Source organism: Sparus aurata, chromosome 23 (genome assembly GCF_900880675.1).
Source record: "Sparus aurata chromosome 23, fSpaAur1.1, whole genome shotgun sequence".
Classification (NCBI taxonomy): domain Eukaryota; kingdom Metazoa; phylum Chordata; class Actinopteri; order Spariformes; family Sparidae; genus Sparus; species Sparus aurata.
The window spans coordinates 5,003,473-5,018,599 of NC_044209.1; positions in this window are offsets into that span (position 1 = coordinate 5,003,473).

Here is a 15,127-nt window from a genome sequence, read left to right on the forward strand (position 1 = left end):
ATTTATGGGGATTTAACTTATGGGGGAACAAAGGAAAATGTAACTCAGTTGGAGTGCACTAATTTATTTTTAGAACATAGGCCTTTGTGTGAGGGTTAAGGGAACTGCCACAGAAATGAGGACTCAAATGCAGACTCACAAGAGAGAGGTTGAGGGACAAAGACAATCTTTACTTGATCTGCGTAATTTAGAAGTTTGCTCATGGCATGGACGAGGTAGTAGCCACCAATCATTTGCATATTTTGGAAACCAGTCCCTTTTCCTGAAAATGTTGAATGCCAATGTCTGTGCCATCTCTGGGTTTACTTGCACAGCCTTCAGTGAATGGGAAGTGGTGAAAATTCATCCCATGAGACTTGTGACATTGACATGACAGTTGTTTTTGTTAATTTAGTGAGTTAATACAAGTAATTGTTGGGCAAAATATTGCTGGTAGTAGTTTCAACTCTACATACTGTATGTGTTAGTTATAGCATATTGCTACAGTGCATGTTACTATGCTTAATGTAAAATCCTGATTTATCACCTAGATAATAACAATGAAGGTTGCTGGTTCAAGCCCCTTGTCTGGATGGGAAATGTGGGAAGGACTCAGGTGTGAATGCTGTGTGTAGACGTCTAGTGACGCCCCTATGTTGCACTAGATGAGGGCATCTGCTATGCCTAAATAAATAAAATTAATTAACAGCTAAGATCATCTGGACCATCATGTAAACATACAGTAGATTGTGTGCTTAGGTGCATTATAGTGATGAATATTCTAAATATTGTGGTGAAAACAAATACAAAATTTAAATTATGAGCCATTTTGTATAAAGTTTTGCGTTATGCATGATGTTTATAATATAGACATTGTCTTTTATTTACTATTGTGCTGTCTCATAATTCATAAGAGAGTGGGTCTCATACCTCTGGTGCAATACAATTTTGAAATGTGTTGGCTACAGGCAGTGACACAATCAATCAATCAATCAATCAATCAATCAATTAATCAATCAATGTCTGTCATTACAAATCTAAATTGCTAGTTTATTTATTTATTAATTAATTTAGAATTAATATTTTACTTGGCAGTTATTTTACACAGCTTGCTACTACATTTGGTAGAAGCTGCAAGCAGGCATTTCGATGCCCCACCCCCACCTTCTTCTCTGTGAGCAGCATCAATACTGTCTAGTTAGGTGTGAGTGCAGACTGACAGCATCAACACAAGCCACGTTCAACCATTTTGACTTCAGACCGCTTTGGAAAATGAGGTGAGCAGGCTGAATTAAATGAACTGTATCAATTATTATTTTTATTTTGATCTCTGGAATTAAGTGGCCTTCACTTAAATTTAACTTGGTGAGTTAAAATCAACAAAATGGAAAGACAGTAACGTTACGTTAAAGTAAGTGATGGCGAAAAGTAGTGATTTGAAGATAAAATGGACGGCTATATTAATATTATGTGGAATGAACGTGAAGTTTGGTAGGTGTCAGTGTTAGCTAACTGGCTGGCAAAGAGCCAGTATGATACCATATGATATCTGTGATCACAGAATCGCGGATGGAATTGGGGAATTGGCCGATTAAAACGGAATCTATTTTTTGATGCAGAATATCAGGGAATTTGACATAATTTCACTGAAATGCTGTATAATTTCTCATTTTGTTGGTCATCTTTGCTAATTTTTAAAAATATTTACAACTTAAATTTTCAGAACAATTTTAGTCTGCAAACCTTTACTGGATCTGTCTGAGAGCTGCTCATGTGTTTATTCAATGAAACCCATAAAAACACAAAATATACTACTGTATTAAGACATGATGAAGTCAAAATGTTTTTGATGCACTTTAATGTAGTGTACAGTACAGTATTGCGGAAATGTGTTTGTCACCTCAATAAATGTAAGGTAATTTCTATTTAATTTGTGTACATTTTAGTTGTTTACATGAAAAACACATTGTTTTTTGTAGTATAATGAGAGTAAAAGGTAAAAAAAAAAAAACGGGATTCCCAAAAAGTAAAACGGAAAAAAACGGAATTCCCATAAATTTAAAAGGAAAAAATGGAATTTGGGAAAAAAATAAAACAGATTTTATAGGGCCCTAGATACTGGCCCAGCGTGGCCAAAGCTAGTGCCCAGCAAGCGACCGGTGGGACTGGGCCTTTAACCGGCGGGTAACGTTAGTTCACTGTGTCGGCCAGCTGGAAGTCGCATGAGGGTCTAGCTGGACCATTGATAATAGCCACTGACATTTTTTAAAAAGCTTGAAGTAGCTTCAACCTGTAGATATAATAAAAGTAAACAACAACTGTCTGTTTCCATGCATTGACCAATAGGAAGATCTGAGGGAGGGTTTTAAGGGGTGCTTTCACTGTTGATTCAAATGGTCCTGAGGTAGATTTCTTGAAGCCTGGCAATACATGATAGCTAAAATATCATTGGACTACACTGTAGGCAGTGCAACTAAGAGGAATGCAGTTATGAAATGAAGAGAATAGACAATGTTGAATAATTTGATGTATTGATTAGTAAATAAATATATTTATCAAAATGAAATGTATTTTCTGATGATGCAACAAGCCTTGCTGGCCCAGTTGGCTCACAACTGTTAAAATGTTCACACCATTCAGTTATTATGTTAACAGATATTAAGAAAAGAAACAGAAAGGGGAAATACCTACATTTAGAATCCAGACTCACCCAACATCAAGAAGAGAGAAGCTCAGGAAGATATGGAGAAATTCTCAAAAATAATATAGAGCCAAAAGAAGAAATTTAAATGCATTACTCAACATGACTCCACCAGATAACTCCATTTATGATGGAGACATCTAGGTAGACCCAAGTCCAGTCCCAGGTCAAGTCCCAGGTCCTACATCACCACCACCAAGCCCACCTATGTCACCACCACCAAGCCCACACACTGAAGAGATAAAGAGGCTGAATAAATCATTAAGGAGACTGAAGGATCAGAACAAAAGGCTCCAGAGAAAAGTCAGCAAAGAAAAGAGGAGGGCTGAGAAATATAGGAAACAACGTGTGAGGCAAAACGTAACAAAACTAACAGTCAGAGAAAAATACCACTTGCCAGGAAAAAGTTAATTAATGAGAAAAAGGCTCAAGTGGAATCCTTCCTGCTGTTAGATGAAAATAGCACTGTGATTCCTGGGAGGAAGGACTGTTGGGTAGTTTAATCTACAGCACACACCAGAAATTGCTGAGTTTAAGATAGTTCTTATTGTATGTGTTTCCTTGGCTATCAACCATTTTAAAATAACTAAAAGTGTACCATTTTAATCTAAATTCATTGATGACTTTCTCAGTGGTGATCTTGCTTAAAGATTGTTTTAGCTTTTCTAAAAAATGTTTGTTTCACAGATAATGGAAAGAAGAAGAAAGCAAGAAAAGGAACTGGTATTTATGAAATGAATGTATACTAATAATTGTACCACATTGTGCATGTGACATTAAAACTTTATACCTGGCAACTTGATGTAACCACATTTATAAGTATAATTTACCCAGTTGTTTAAATGACATTGATACACAAACATCAAATCGTGAAGCTAACTAAGCTATGGACAAGATAAATATTATGCCTGCTGTGCTCTTAAATTATAACTTACATTTAAGATTTGTTAGTACAAGTAATCAAGGTTCTCCAGTGATCAAGGTATTAACTGTATGTATTATTTTTGCTCCAATTACCCTAGAGCTTAGTGGTACCATGCAGGAGAAAACTGTGTATATTAAATATCACAATTATCAAGCTCTGCAATAAGAGAATGATGATTGTTAGTTCAGACCCTTGGTTGCTTGAACCAATTTATTTCTACTACCCTCTGCACCACCTCAGGTAATTCAGAACCAAGCACTGTTACTGTTTAGTTATTAAAAATACAGTGCAGTGCAATGGGGCCTGATTTAACAGTATTGATAAGGTACTCGCCAAAGGGGAGATATTGCCACACTGTCAGTATCTCCACGGTATCTCCACTGCAAAATGTATCTTTATTTATCAAAATATCTCAAAACATACCATTGTTCTAACAGAATAGTGTCAGTCTGGCTAGCTTTATATCTGCATTGCCTGTTGTTTACAGTCCTATGTATAATATGTAATATATGTAATATATTTTTATGGTCTTGTTCTCTATTGATATTGTGAAAAAATGTTGGTGCCATATTTCCTGCCAGTTTAGAAGTTTTCAGTTACCTGACAAAGACATTCTAACCTCTCAAATGTTTGATATCTAGAAAGACACTTTTGCAGTGGAGCAACTTGGTGTGCAACAGCATTTTTGGCTTTGAAACCTAAAAATGATATTAGGAGTTTTGTGTTATCGGTTTAAAACCTTAATAAATCATTTCATATTCAATAACTTTTGGCAAAATATAAAACGAACCATGCAGAAGAACTGTAGTTCTTAAAATAATTCAGTATTGCTGAAAGATGGGAATCAAACTGGCATGAGGTTTCCAACTTATTTCAATGCATGTTCCAAACTGAAACAATTGCAAACACTTTTTGACAGAATCTTGGTACTACTGATGAATAAGAGTCAGACGGTGATGATGGAAGTGAATATGTGCCTTCACCAAGCTCCTCTGACGGTGAAGACTGCAGCTTGGGTGAAGGTCCAAAGCAGCTATCAGATTTTCCAAAAGATGCTGAAAAACAAGTGAACAAGATCAACACTAGCCTCGCTCAGAAAGTTGATTATGAACTGGAAGTTGACACTGGTGACCTGGAACATGACACAGATGAGGGAGCTGATGAGAAGGAAGAAAGTACACCAAAAATAACAGTGAAGAGGTGCCACAAGCTAGAGAAAAGGAACTGGGACAAAAAACATTACAGCATTTAATGCAAACTGCAACAGAGTAAATTGCACATATTTTAGAGGCAAAGCACAAGAAACAAGATGATGTTGCTAGAGCAATATGCTTACCCAAAACTTCAAAGAAACGACACCTGTTGTTGGATCAGCTTCGCCATAAGGGTGACTATAACCACAATGTTGTTGTCTTGCAGACAAGACAAGAGGAGTTAGTGACGTATAGACAACTGTCAGAGGAAGTAAATCCACATGAGTACTTGCCCTGCAATTAATGTTGTGGGTTTTTCTGAAAAAGTGAGCTCTAGAAGCATGAGGTTTCCTGCAAAGAAAAAAATGGTCTCCCTCGGGAAAAATCCAGGAAAAGAAACAGACCAAACTGCAGCTTTCTGTCTCATTCCAAGAAAATGAAATACAACAGAGAGATGTTCTAAAATCATTGGTAGGATATTGCATGATGAGGTGTCGCTTGAGGTAAAATCAGATGCACTTACTTGTGAGTATGGCGACAGATTGTTGGAGAAGCATGGGAACGATCCATCCAAAGATGGCTATGTTAGTCAGAAAATTAGGGAGTTGGGGAGATTTGTGATTGCTGCAAAGGCACTAAACAAAACAGTGAAAAAACTTGAGGATCTCTTAGTTCCACCAATGTTTAAGTTGGCTGGTGATGCAGCTAAAAAGGCATGTGGCTACACTAAGTCAAAGTACCGCTATGATCGACCATCTCTTGCTGTAAAACCAGGACACTCTCTAAAGACAGTTGGTGATATCATGATAGGTCATTATGTAAAAGCAGAAGATGAGGCAGCTGCAAACAGGGTGAGGAGCTTCCTGGGCTTAGTGCGCTCAGAATGGAACCACTATGTCTCACATCATGCAAGGATAAACCTGGAAGAAAACAAGTGGAACAAGAAGGAAATGATCCCTCTCACTGAAGATGTTATTAAACTTCAAAATTATTTGAAGTCCATGGAAGAAAATGCCAGAGAGAAACTCAAAGAAGTTCCTGATCCCAATGCATAAAGCTTGCTAAGTGAAACCACCCTCTCACAAATTATACTGTATAATCGTAGGCGCCAAGGCGAGGCAGCTAAAATGCTACTTGAAACATATGAGAGCAAAAAAACAGGCACTAAATGAAGATGTTATGCAGTGCCTCTGAAAATTGCAACAGGACCTGAGTAATGACTTCACAAAAATTGTGATAAGAGGGAAAAGAGGGTGAAAAGTACCAGTGTTTCTTACCAGACAGATGACCAGGGGCCTCATTTATAAAACTGTGCGTAGGATTGACGTCAAAAGGTTGCGTACGCACAAAAATATCCTGATTTATAAAACAGTGCGCACGCATGTCCTACGCCGATTTCCCTTTATACATCACAATCCACTCTAAATGTGGCGCACCTGTGTGCGGGTCACGCCCACAGTCTAGCCTATGAATATTCAGAGAAACGCCCTAATTAATATTCAGTGATGACTGAAAGCATGCCGAAAGCAATTCCCTCTGAAATGTGCCGGTTGAAACCTGAGTGTTGTGAGCACTTGAAGCGGGACTGGCACGGCGTGGTTTCTGCGGGTGCTCCTCTCTAACGCTGGGCTAATCAGCCACTCATCACTGTTGGCCAGTGGATCTTGCTGGTCTCTGAAGTTCCGCTCCCTCTGTATCCTTCCATTTGCCACATCCTCCAACAGTGCCAAAGCAGCCATTGTGCGCCAAAACGCATTGTGAATACATGCCTTTATATACCCATCTATTAGGTAATATCTGCTACACATGTGAGAATAATCTAATTGACTAACATTACAAGATAATTGTAGTCTTTATTTTGTATGGCAACAAAACACAGTTACAAAGTGTTTTATGCATTATGCATTGAAAACAGAGATGAAACGAAATGGTCTATATGATATAGGATATTAATATATTAAACTGCATTCATATCAGTGTAAACGTAATTTGCTCTACTGTTGTCTTACTATTGTTCTAAATCATATGTTTCCCGTGTGCACTCCAGGGAGTATGTTTGTTTATTCATTGTAGAAATATTTTTTTTGAATACATTTTCACACAGTTTCTCCCGTTTCTTTCTTCTGCCATCAGTGGCGCAGTTTCTCCTTACCCCAGTTATGTACGTACGCATGGGTCAGAGTTTGCATGGAGGACCGCACATTTTCCCATCAAGTTCTCCTGTTATAAATCCCACGGTGTGCGTAGAGAGTGGCGTACGCCTTCTTTTGTGCGTACGCAATGTTTATAAATGAGGCCCCAGATCACTGGATTTTGTCATTAAGCATAGGATACAGGAAAATTACATTCTCGACACTGTCTCAGAAAATTAGCAAATCTGTGTGGTGCAAAACATCCTGAGACCCTGACCTCCACTCAACTGAGGAAGCCTATAGCGACTCTCTTTCCAAATAATGGACCTAAAGGATCATGAGTTGGATCAGGTGGCAAAATTCATGGGTCATGATATCCGTTTTCACGTATTATCGTCTAACTGAGAACACTCTCCAACTTGCAAAAATGAGCAACCTGCTTATGGCGATAGAATGTGGAATTGCTGTCTACAAGGGAAAATGTCTAGATGAGATTGACTTGTCATTAGAGGGTGAGTATCTAACATTTCAGTTTGAGATGATATTTTTTTTCTACCTATTAGTAAGAGGTAGCAGTATACACTCTAAGGGGATCTGAAAAGAATGTGACTTATGCAATATAAAATGTTTCTCTTCTGTGTTGTCATTACAGTTGCTTTGTCAAATAAACTCAACCAAGGGCACACTTCGGAGCATGTCATGATTGAGACATCTCCTAGACAACAACAAAATGGTATACAATTCACTATAGTAGAGGTCAGGGTTAAAAAATAAAATGTTTTGCCACTGGCCTGGATAGCCAGTGGGTCTGAAACCTATTGGCCCAAAGACATTTTTTACTGGCCTGACCTCCAAAAGTTATAATTCACAGTATTATCACCAGTTATTATTTACCCATTTCATTTGTAATATTGCAGGTTTGCATAGATGTTGCGTGTTTGAGTTCTGATGCACAGAGGGGTGGCTTATTGTCACAATGCTTATGTTTGAACTTGATATGGAACATATAAGGTGCGCTGTGTTTTTTTTTTCCTTGGAGGGGGTAGGTTTGTTAAATATGTTACCTTTTATCAGGTGCATGCTTTGAAAGGAGCAGTAATTTATAAAGTCATTACTAGGCATCACTATCACACTGGGCGGCAAAGCAGCAGGTCTGTAAACATCTCATCCAGATGAGCCTTCTGATTCATACCAAGACTCAAATGGTATGTAGTATGATCATCTACAGCTCAGGCTTTCTAGAATGCAGTGTAAACTAGGTCATGACTCAGTTTGTGTATTTGATGGGCTGTCTTCTCTTCATCTAGAAGGTCCTGGCACACACACAAAGAGTAAAGTCAAGACATCATCCAAGATTGGGAGAAATGGTAAGCTTGTTTACAGACATTAGTACTTTCCGACTGTGGCAAATACATCTATGGGTTGAAACTCTTCATGGGCATTATTTGAGACAGGAAACAAGAAAAATTACACAAGTGTAACCTTTTATATATACGGTATATGCAGACCAGTAGAAATACAAGAAAACATGCTGGCCAGCAAGTGGGTTAAATTGGTTCCCCGTGAGATATGTCAGAAACTAGCCCTACCATGTCAGTGCTTGCTGTGATAATTGATTGCCTTGTCCTCTGACATTAAAGATCTTTCCAATATAGATGTGACTCTTAATGTCATGTTTGTCTCCCTCTGTTACAGAGCTATCCAGAAGCCAGAAGCAGAGGACTGATCCAGATGGGCCATTTGATTCAAACCAATACTCAGACGGTATGTAGTATGGTCATCTACAGCTCAGACTTTCTAGAATTTAGTGTAAAGTAGGTTATGACTCAGTTTATGTATATGATGGGCTGTCTCTTCTCTTCATCTAAAAAGGTCCTGGCACACACACAAAGACTAAAGTCACACACACAAAGAGTAGTGTCAAAAGATCATCCAAGACTGGGAGAAATGGTAAGCTCGTTTGTTGCCAACAAAGAACCACGTTTTACACCTTAGCAACCACTTGAAAATACCCTAATAACCACCTAGACCCCAACCATGTGCATCCACTATTTGAACTGCCTTAAAACCTCTTACTGCCCTTAGGCCGTTACAAGCCTTTCAAACATTACAACATTGTTTAAAAAATGATATTTCAACCTTTCAGGTCATATAATATCTAATTTGATAGTGTAGAAACTAGATAGAATAGATCAGTGTCGCCCATTTTGCAACACTGTAAAATGGCGCCCCAAGGACGCCATTTTGGGGAGATCTAAGTGTGGTTTCCAAGTTTGTGTGTTCTCACTGAAAACTCAACAGAGAAGTTACTGTTTCAGCTACTTTAAATACTGCTTCAACTGTCTACTTTTCTTCATAAAAATTAAGCCTTTCAACTTTATCCTTATTTAACCGCCAAATCTTTGATGATCATCAAATCTATCATAACCAAATGGAAAGAACATGGCACCACCTCAAACATACAGCAGTCAGACACATTCACACGAGGCAAGGTGGGTGAAGTGTCTTGCCCAAGGACACAACGACCGTGACACAAGTGGCAAGGGCGGGGATCAAACCGCCGACCATCCGAACATTGGCCAACCCCCTCTGCCACCTAAGCCACAGGTGTAGAAACCCTTATATAATTGAAGGGATTTTCTGGTTTCCTACCCCCACCTAGTGGTAAAACTATTTTTTTCATCCTCCTAGCGTCAGCAGAACAGGGTGTCCTCATAACATGCTATGGGGTCATGGTCCTCACAAATATAGCAAAACACGTATGTGCACGTGTGTGTGTGTGTGTGTGTGTGTGTGTGTGTGTAGGCATACATGGTTTACAAAACCAATTTTCAGGTTTACTCACCAGCATTACAAGACCAATCGGGTTACGGAACCAATTTTGATGGTCTCGTAAACATAAAACTTTATAATGTTATAACTATTGAATATTAATTGTATATGTCATTATATGTGTGATTACATAGGTTCTAGTGTTATCAGTTAATATAGTTGTTCTACTGTTATGGCCCACCCCCTGCCTTTCTGATGTTCACACGTATTGGTCTCACATGACAGGACGGGTTTGTGAGACCAAGACGTGTGTAATACGTGTGTGTCCGACAGCGACACCAGAGGCTGCAAGAGACATTGCAAGTTATACATTTTTCCGCCAAAATATACACAATGACCTGCCAATTTTACACACAATGCGGGAACTTCAGCGGGCTTGCAGTGTGGAGCAGCCGGGACCAGTGAGTGGGATGAACTTCCAAAAGTAAGACTTTCGTATTTTATTTTATGAATTAATATTCATGCTGGTTGTTAGCTAACAGATTACTCTAAAACGTTAGGGAGTTATCTGATAACTACACACTCTGTACACATGCTTATTTTGTTTTTTACTTCACAACATGTGTGTCAACTTTCACTGGATCCTCCGTCAGTTAGCTAAACAGCGGTAGCTTCTCAAAGAGTAAAATCCATTTTGTTTAGCGATGAAGAGACTGACGGTGTTATGTTGATATCAGGGATTGTCCTGTTTAGCCTCTGTGTGTATCTCTGTGCGATCATGGATTTTTTGACCGTCAAAGGAAAATAACAAGCGTTAACATGATTGAGACAGAAATTGCGCTTCAAATCCTGTCTGTGTTTTTAAACTATTTAACAAGATGATCTTGAACGCAGCGTTTGACTTCCAGTAGTTCCCTCCCCTAGCCTGAACACGAGTGTGAAGCTAGGTTTGTGGGAAAGGTGCAATTTGTTTTTTTAAAAACAAACGTGGTGTCCTTTTTGTGTCATGCGAGAACGTGTCTCCCGTTTGCATCACGTCTGTTACTTACAGCCGGACCGGAGCTTGTGTAAACGGCTTTAGCACTGCAGCTAGCTGGTAAGCTAATTCTGTCATCACAGTTACTCTGTTACTCTTACCACCATTCGGCGAAGCAATTGGTTTTTGTTGCAGCTTGGCTGCTGGCATTCGGACGCATTGTTGTAGATGGCTTTGCTCGGTAGCGATGGAAGCATTTAAGGATGAGGTTGTGTTGTTTGCATAAAATATTGTTGCTCTATAATCCCGAATTATTGTTTATGAGCTGCTTCATGAAGCTTGATATGAAGTTATGGTTATAGTTATGATTTTAGCTGTATTATGGGCATATAAACGAGTTTTGTACCGATTTTAGACCAGGTCTGGCTGATTCGATTGATGTATAACATCACCATATTCTTTTTGATTAGTGCATTGATGAACAATGCATTCTGTTTTTATCGTTAAAAGTCTCCCAATTGCTAAAACCACAGACTAAGTCAGAGCAGGAATAAGTGTCAATAATTTAACACTATAAAGTTTTATTGTGTAGTGTTGTCCGTTAATTCATTATTTACCAGACTTGGATGATAAAGTGGTGGAATGTGACTGTATGAGGTCATAGCTACATTACATTTTAAATATATTTGTTCAGCTTTAATCTCAAACACAGGAGCAACTGAAGTTGAAACATATAGATGAAGATTTAAAAAAATATATAGATCAAAGACATGAGACATGTTTGTAATCTCACAATCTGATCCAGTAATGTGTTTGGTGGTTAGCACTTGGAAAGGCGTTGAGGTTCAAATAAAGTAAATACAGTAAATAAAATGTTTTACATAATTATTTGGATATTGGCTCAACAGCATTCAGTGACTTTATTTCAGCTACTTTAACTAATATAGTCAATTTAAACACCTTCGGACTGTAGGCTATAAAGCTTATTTTAAAATCTCTGAATGTGTTTTAACAGCATTTCACTGTTTAAATTCACTACATTTGTTGAAGTATCTGAAATACACAAATACATTTCTAACATTTAAAATCCACTGTATTTTAATCTCTTTTCAAGTGTAAATCCCCCCACTGGATCAGATTGTTATAATACAATACATGTCTGATTTTTAAAATCTTCACCTACAGTTGCTCCTGTGTTTGTTACATTAAAGATGAACATTTAGATGTATTTAAATGTAATGTATCTATGGCCGAAAACAGTCACATTCCACCGATAATTAAATGTGCACAGTCAGCATAAACATGCATTAATATATGTCAACAGAATTAAAACGGAGGGTCCTTTTTTTTTTTTTTTACAGTTTTTCTCGATTGTTTACACACATTTTCTGAAAGCATGCCTAATGCTCTCAGAACTCTGCACACAAATCAAAAAACACACATACAATGGGCAAAACCCCTCAATTCTTATGCAAAATGAAACTTTACATTCAAAACAATTTTATTTCTTCTCAAACAAACCATCATATGAATAGACATTTATAAGAACCAGCTGAACACTGATATGCTCAATGTAAAACACTATGAAGAATGGAAAACACTTCTTCTTCATTCATCATATTGACTTAGGCCTTTTTTGTTCAGTTACACTTACTACAGTCAGTACATACATAAATGTGTTGTAAAATATTTGAGAATATTGTTTTTATACTCAGAACACACAAATACATGGTAACAGATATATTAGATTTTTCCCACAAAAACAATGTACACAGTGTACATCCCAACCAACACAAAGTTGCATATACAACAATATACAGTCTACATACAAAACAACAGAAGAATTTACTGTACACAGTTACAATAAAAACAAACAAACTGTGCAGCATGCTCTCCTATGTTTCGGTCTGGCCACAGCACCTCATCCACATCACAAGCAATGTTTTCCCTGACCAAGCAGCAAGAGAAACGTCGCCTAGCATGGTGAATCCAACCGTGAAAAGCACCAACTGCTATATATCCAAATGCGTCTTCCATAGCTTGGAGGAGGGGTATATGCATTTGTGGATTTCGGTTATACACTTTCCATCTCCAGGCAGAAAAAAAATTCTCAATAGGATTGAGGAATGGAGAATATGGAAGGAGATAAACAACTATAAAGCATGGGTGGGCAGTGAACCAGTTAAGACAGAAAAGGGACAAAACGCTGTGTGTCTGGATATACATCGGCCCCATCAAAGGTACGCTTTTGCTTTAAACCCTGTGTGTACTTCCGTACTGTAAGTACTTGCTTTTTATCAGTTTTTGGCCAGCTAAGGTCATTTTTAGATCAGTTTTGGAGTTTTTGGTCAATTGTGGTCAGGTTTTGCACACAGCAGCCGTGTCTCCCACAGTCTTGCTCAAAGAGGTTTGTCAGTACACTGTGTCAGTGTAGATTCAAACACAGGAAGCGCTTTAAAATGACCTGAAACAATGCTAACTCACTGCTTCAGTATACGACTAAGATTCAGTATGGCTTGTGTGTTTTTTGTGTTTGCATGATCATGGCGTTTGGGACCTGTGTTTGGCATATGAGGACAACAGTCAGACAGTGTGAACCAATACTTTAGTACAAAGACTTGTGTGTGTTTGTGTGTGGCCCAGTAATGGTTTATAAGGACAGAGTGAAACATACAAGGTCATACAGTAAAATACAGTATGTCACATCACAGTTTTGCATGATTTTAAATATTGGCTTATGACAAAAGCAGTTTTAAGATCAAATTTCACAACGTTTTCATCGAGTTATGCCTTTTCTCATTGAGGAAAAACAGTAAATATTGCGAATCTGTACAGTAATGTTGAGATGATATTTGATGAGGGAGTTAGCAGATCTTATGAATTTCACCTTCTTTCCTCGTGATTATATTACACTAGTGCAGTGCCCGTAAGAAAAGTGTATTCCTATAAAAAAGTGGGAGGTTAAGGAGCTTTTTCAAGGATGGCCAAATGAGGCTGTGTTTGAAGGTGGGACGTCAGGGATATTGAGGTTTGTTGTGAAATCCGATATTCCAGGGTATAATTGGCTGTTTTTGACTATTTTTGATTTTGCCATTATATTTCATCTTAAAAACTATTTACTTGGTGTCATTATTTTCAGCACAACCTCACATGTGTGACTGTACAGTTATTTTTTTTATTTTGACATACTGTATTAACACAATGGACCTAAACTCACAAAAAAACCATGAAATCCGAGTAGAAAAAGTTAGATTTTTTTACTGTGAAAACCACAAATATGTTTAACAAACCATTTTTTTTTTTTTTACTTATAATGCAAATATAAATTGTTGTTTATCTAAATGTGTGCATACATTTAAAAAATGTACAAAGTTATATGTAACTATTTACATTTAAATGCAGGCAATGCTCAGGTCTGCCTGTGCTCCTTCCAGCTGAATGAAGAGCTGGACTGCCTGCTCCACATTCAGCTTCTCCTCATTATTCTGACTCATTAAACAAAAAAACGACTCCACTACTCACACTACACCAAACACTACATAACACACTAACTACACACTCCAAACACGCTAAATGTCACAAATCTCTCAACTCTCACACACACCGACCGTCGTTGCATGTCAATCATCCGCCTAGGTCCCTCCCACAACTTCCTGTTCCTCAACAACCAAACTTGCTGCTTGGACACTTTCGTGACAAAAGCCCGTTTTTACCGTTTCTTCCTGCACCAGACACAAAGCAAACGTGACGGCAATGTTCGCGAAAAAGCGTGGCGGACATTATTTACCCTAGGTCCGGTTTTGGACGTGCCGATGCTTCTGGTCCGTCGCTTCGGGAGGTGGGCCGTGTAGCTAGCGGCTAGCAGCTTGCTGCTAGCTAGCGGCTAGCTACACACGAACATCCACAGATTCCGATTCCACTTTGTTGTCCGCGCGTCTCCGGATCTCTTCAGACCCGAACAGACTCGGTCCGGACTCGTTTAATCTCATTAATCCACAACAGTCAGTTTAGATGCACAGAACAGAACAGAACGGGACCGAACCGCCGGCAAAATCCCGGTCCAGCTCGCGCCGCTGCAGGTATAAATCTGCTTGTTTCTAAGGTGGGGGGTCGCGGTGGGCTCTGCAGTGATTGGCTCTGGTGCGCGCGTGGCCACGGTGTGCAGTGATTGGCTCTGCTCCGCACGTGACTGTAGTGGCTCCGGTGGACAATGCTCGTGGAATTTGTAAAGCATTTATGAAATAATTTATTAACGGTATCATTGCAGTCCAAACAAATGCGAAATAGCACACCCTTGAACCACGCAGCAGCCATGTTGAAACTCTCAGGTCAGTCTGATCCTGATCCGCAGAGATATTTGAGGAATACACACAGACAGACAGACAGAGGTTATTTGCTTTTATAGAGAGATAATTTTACTTTTTTTATTACGCTGGTTTTCATTAACTG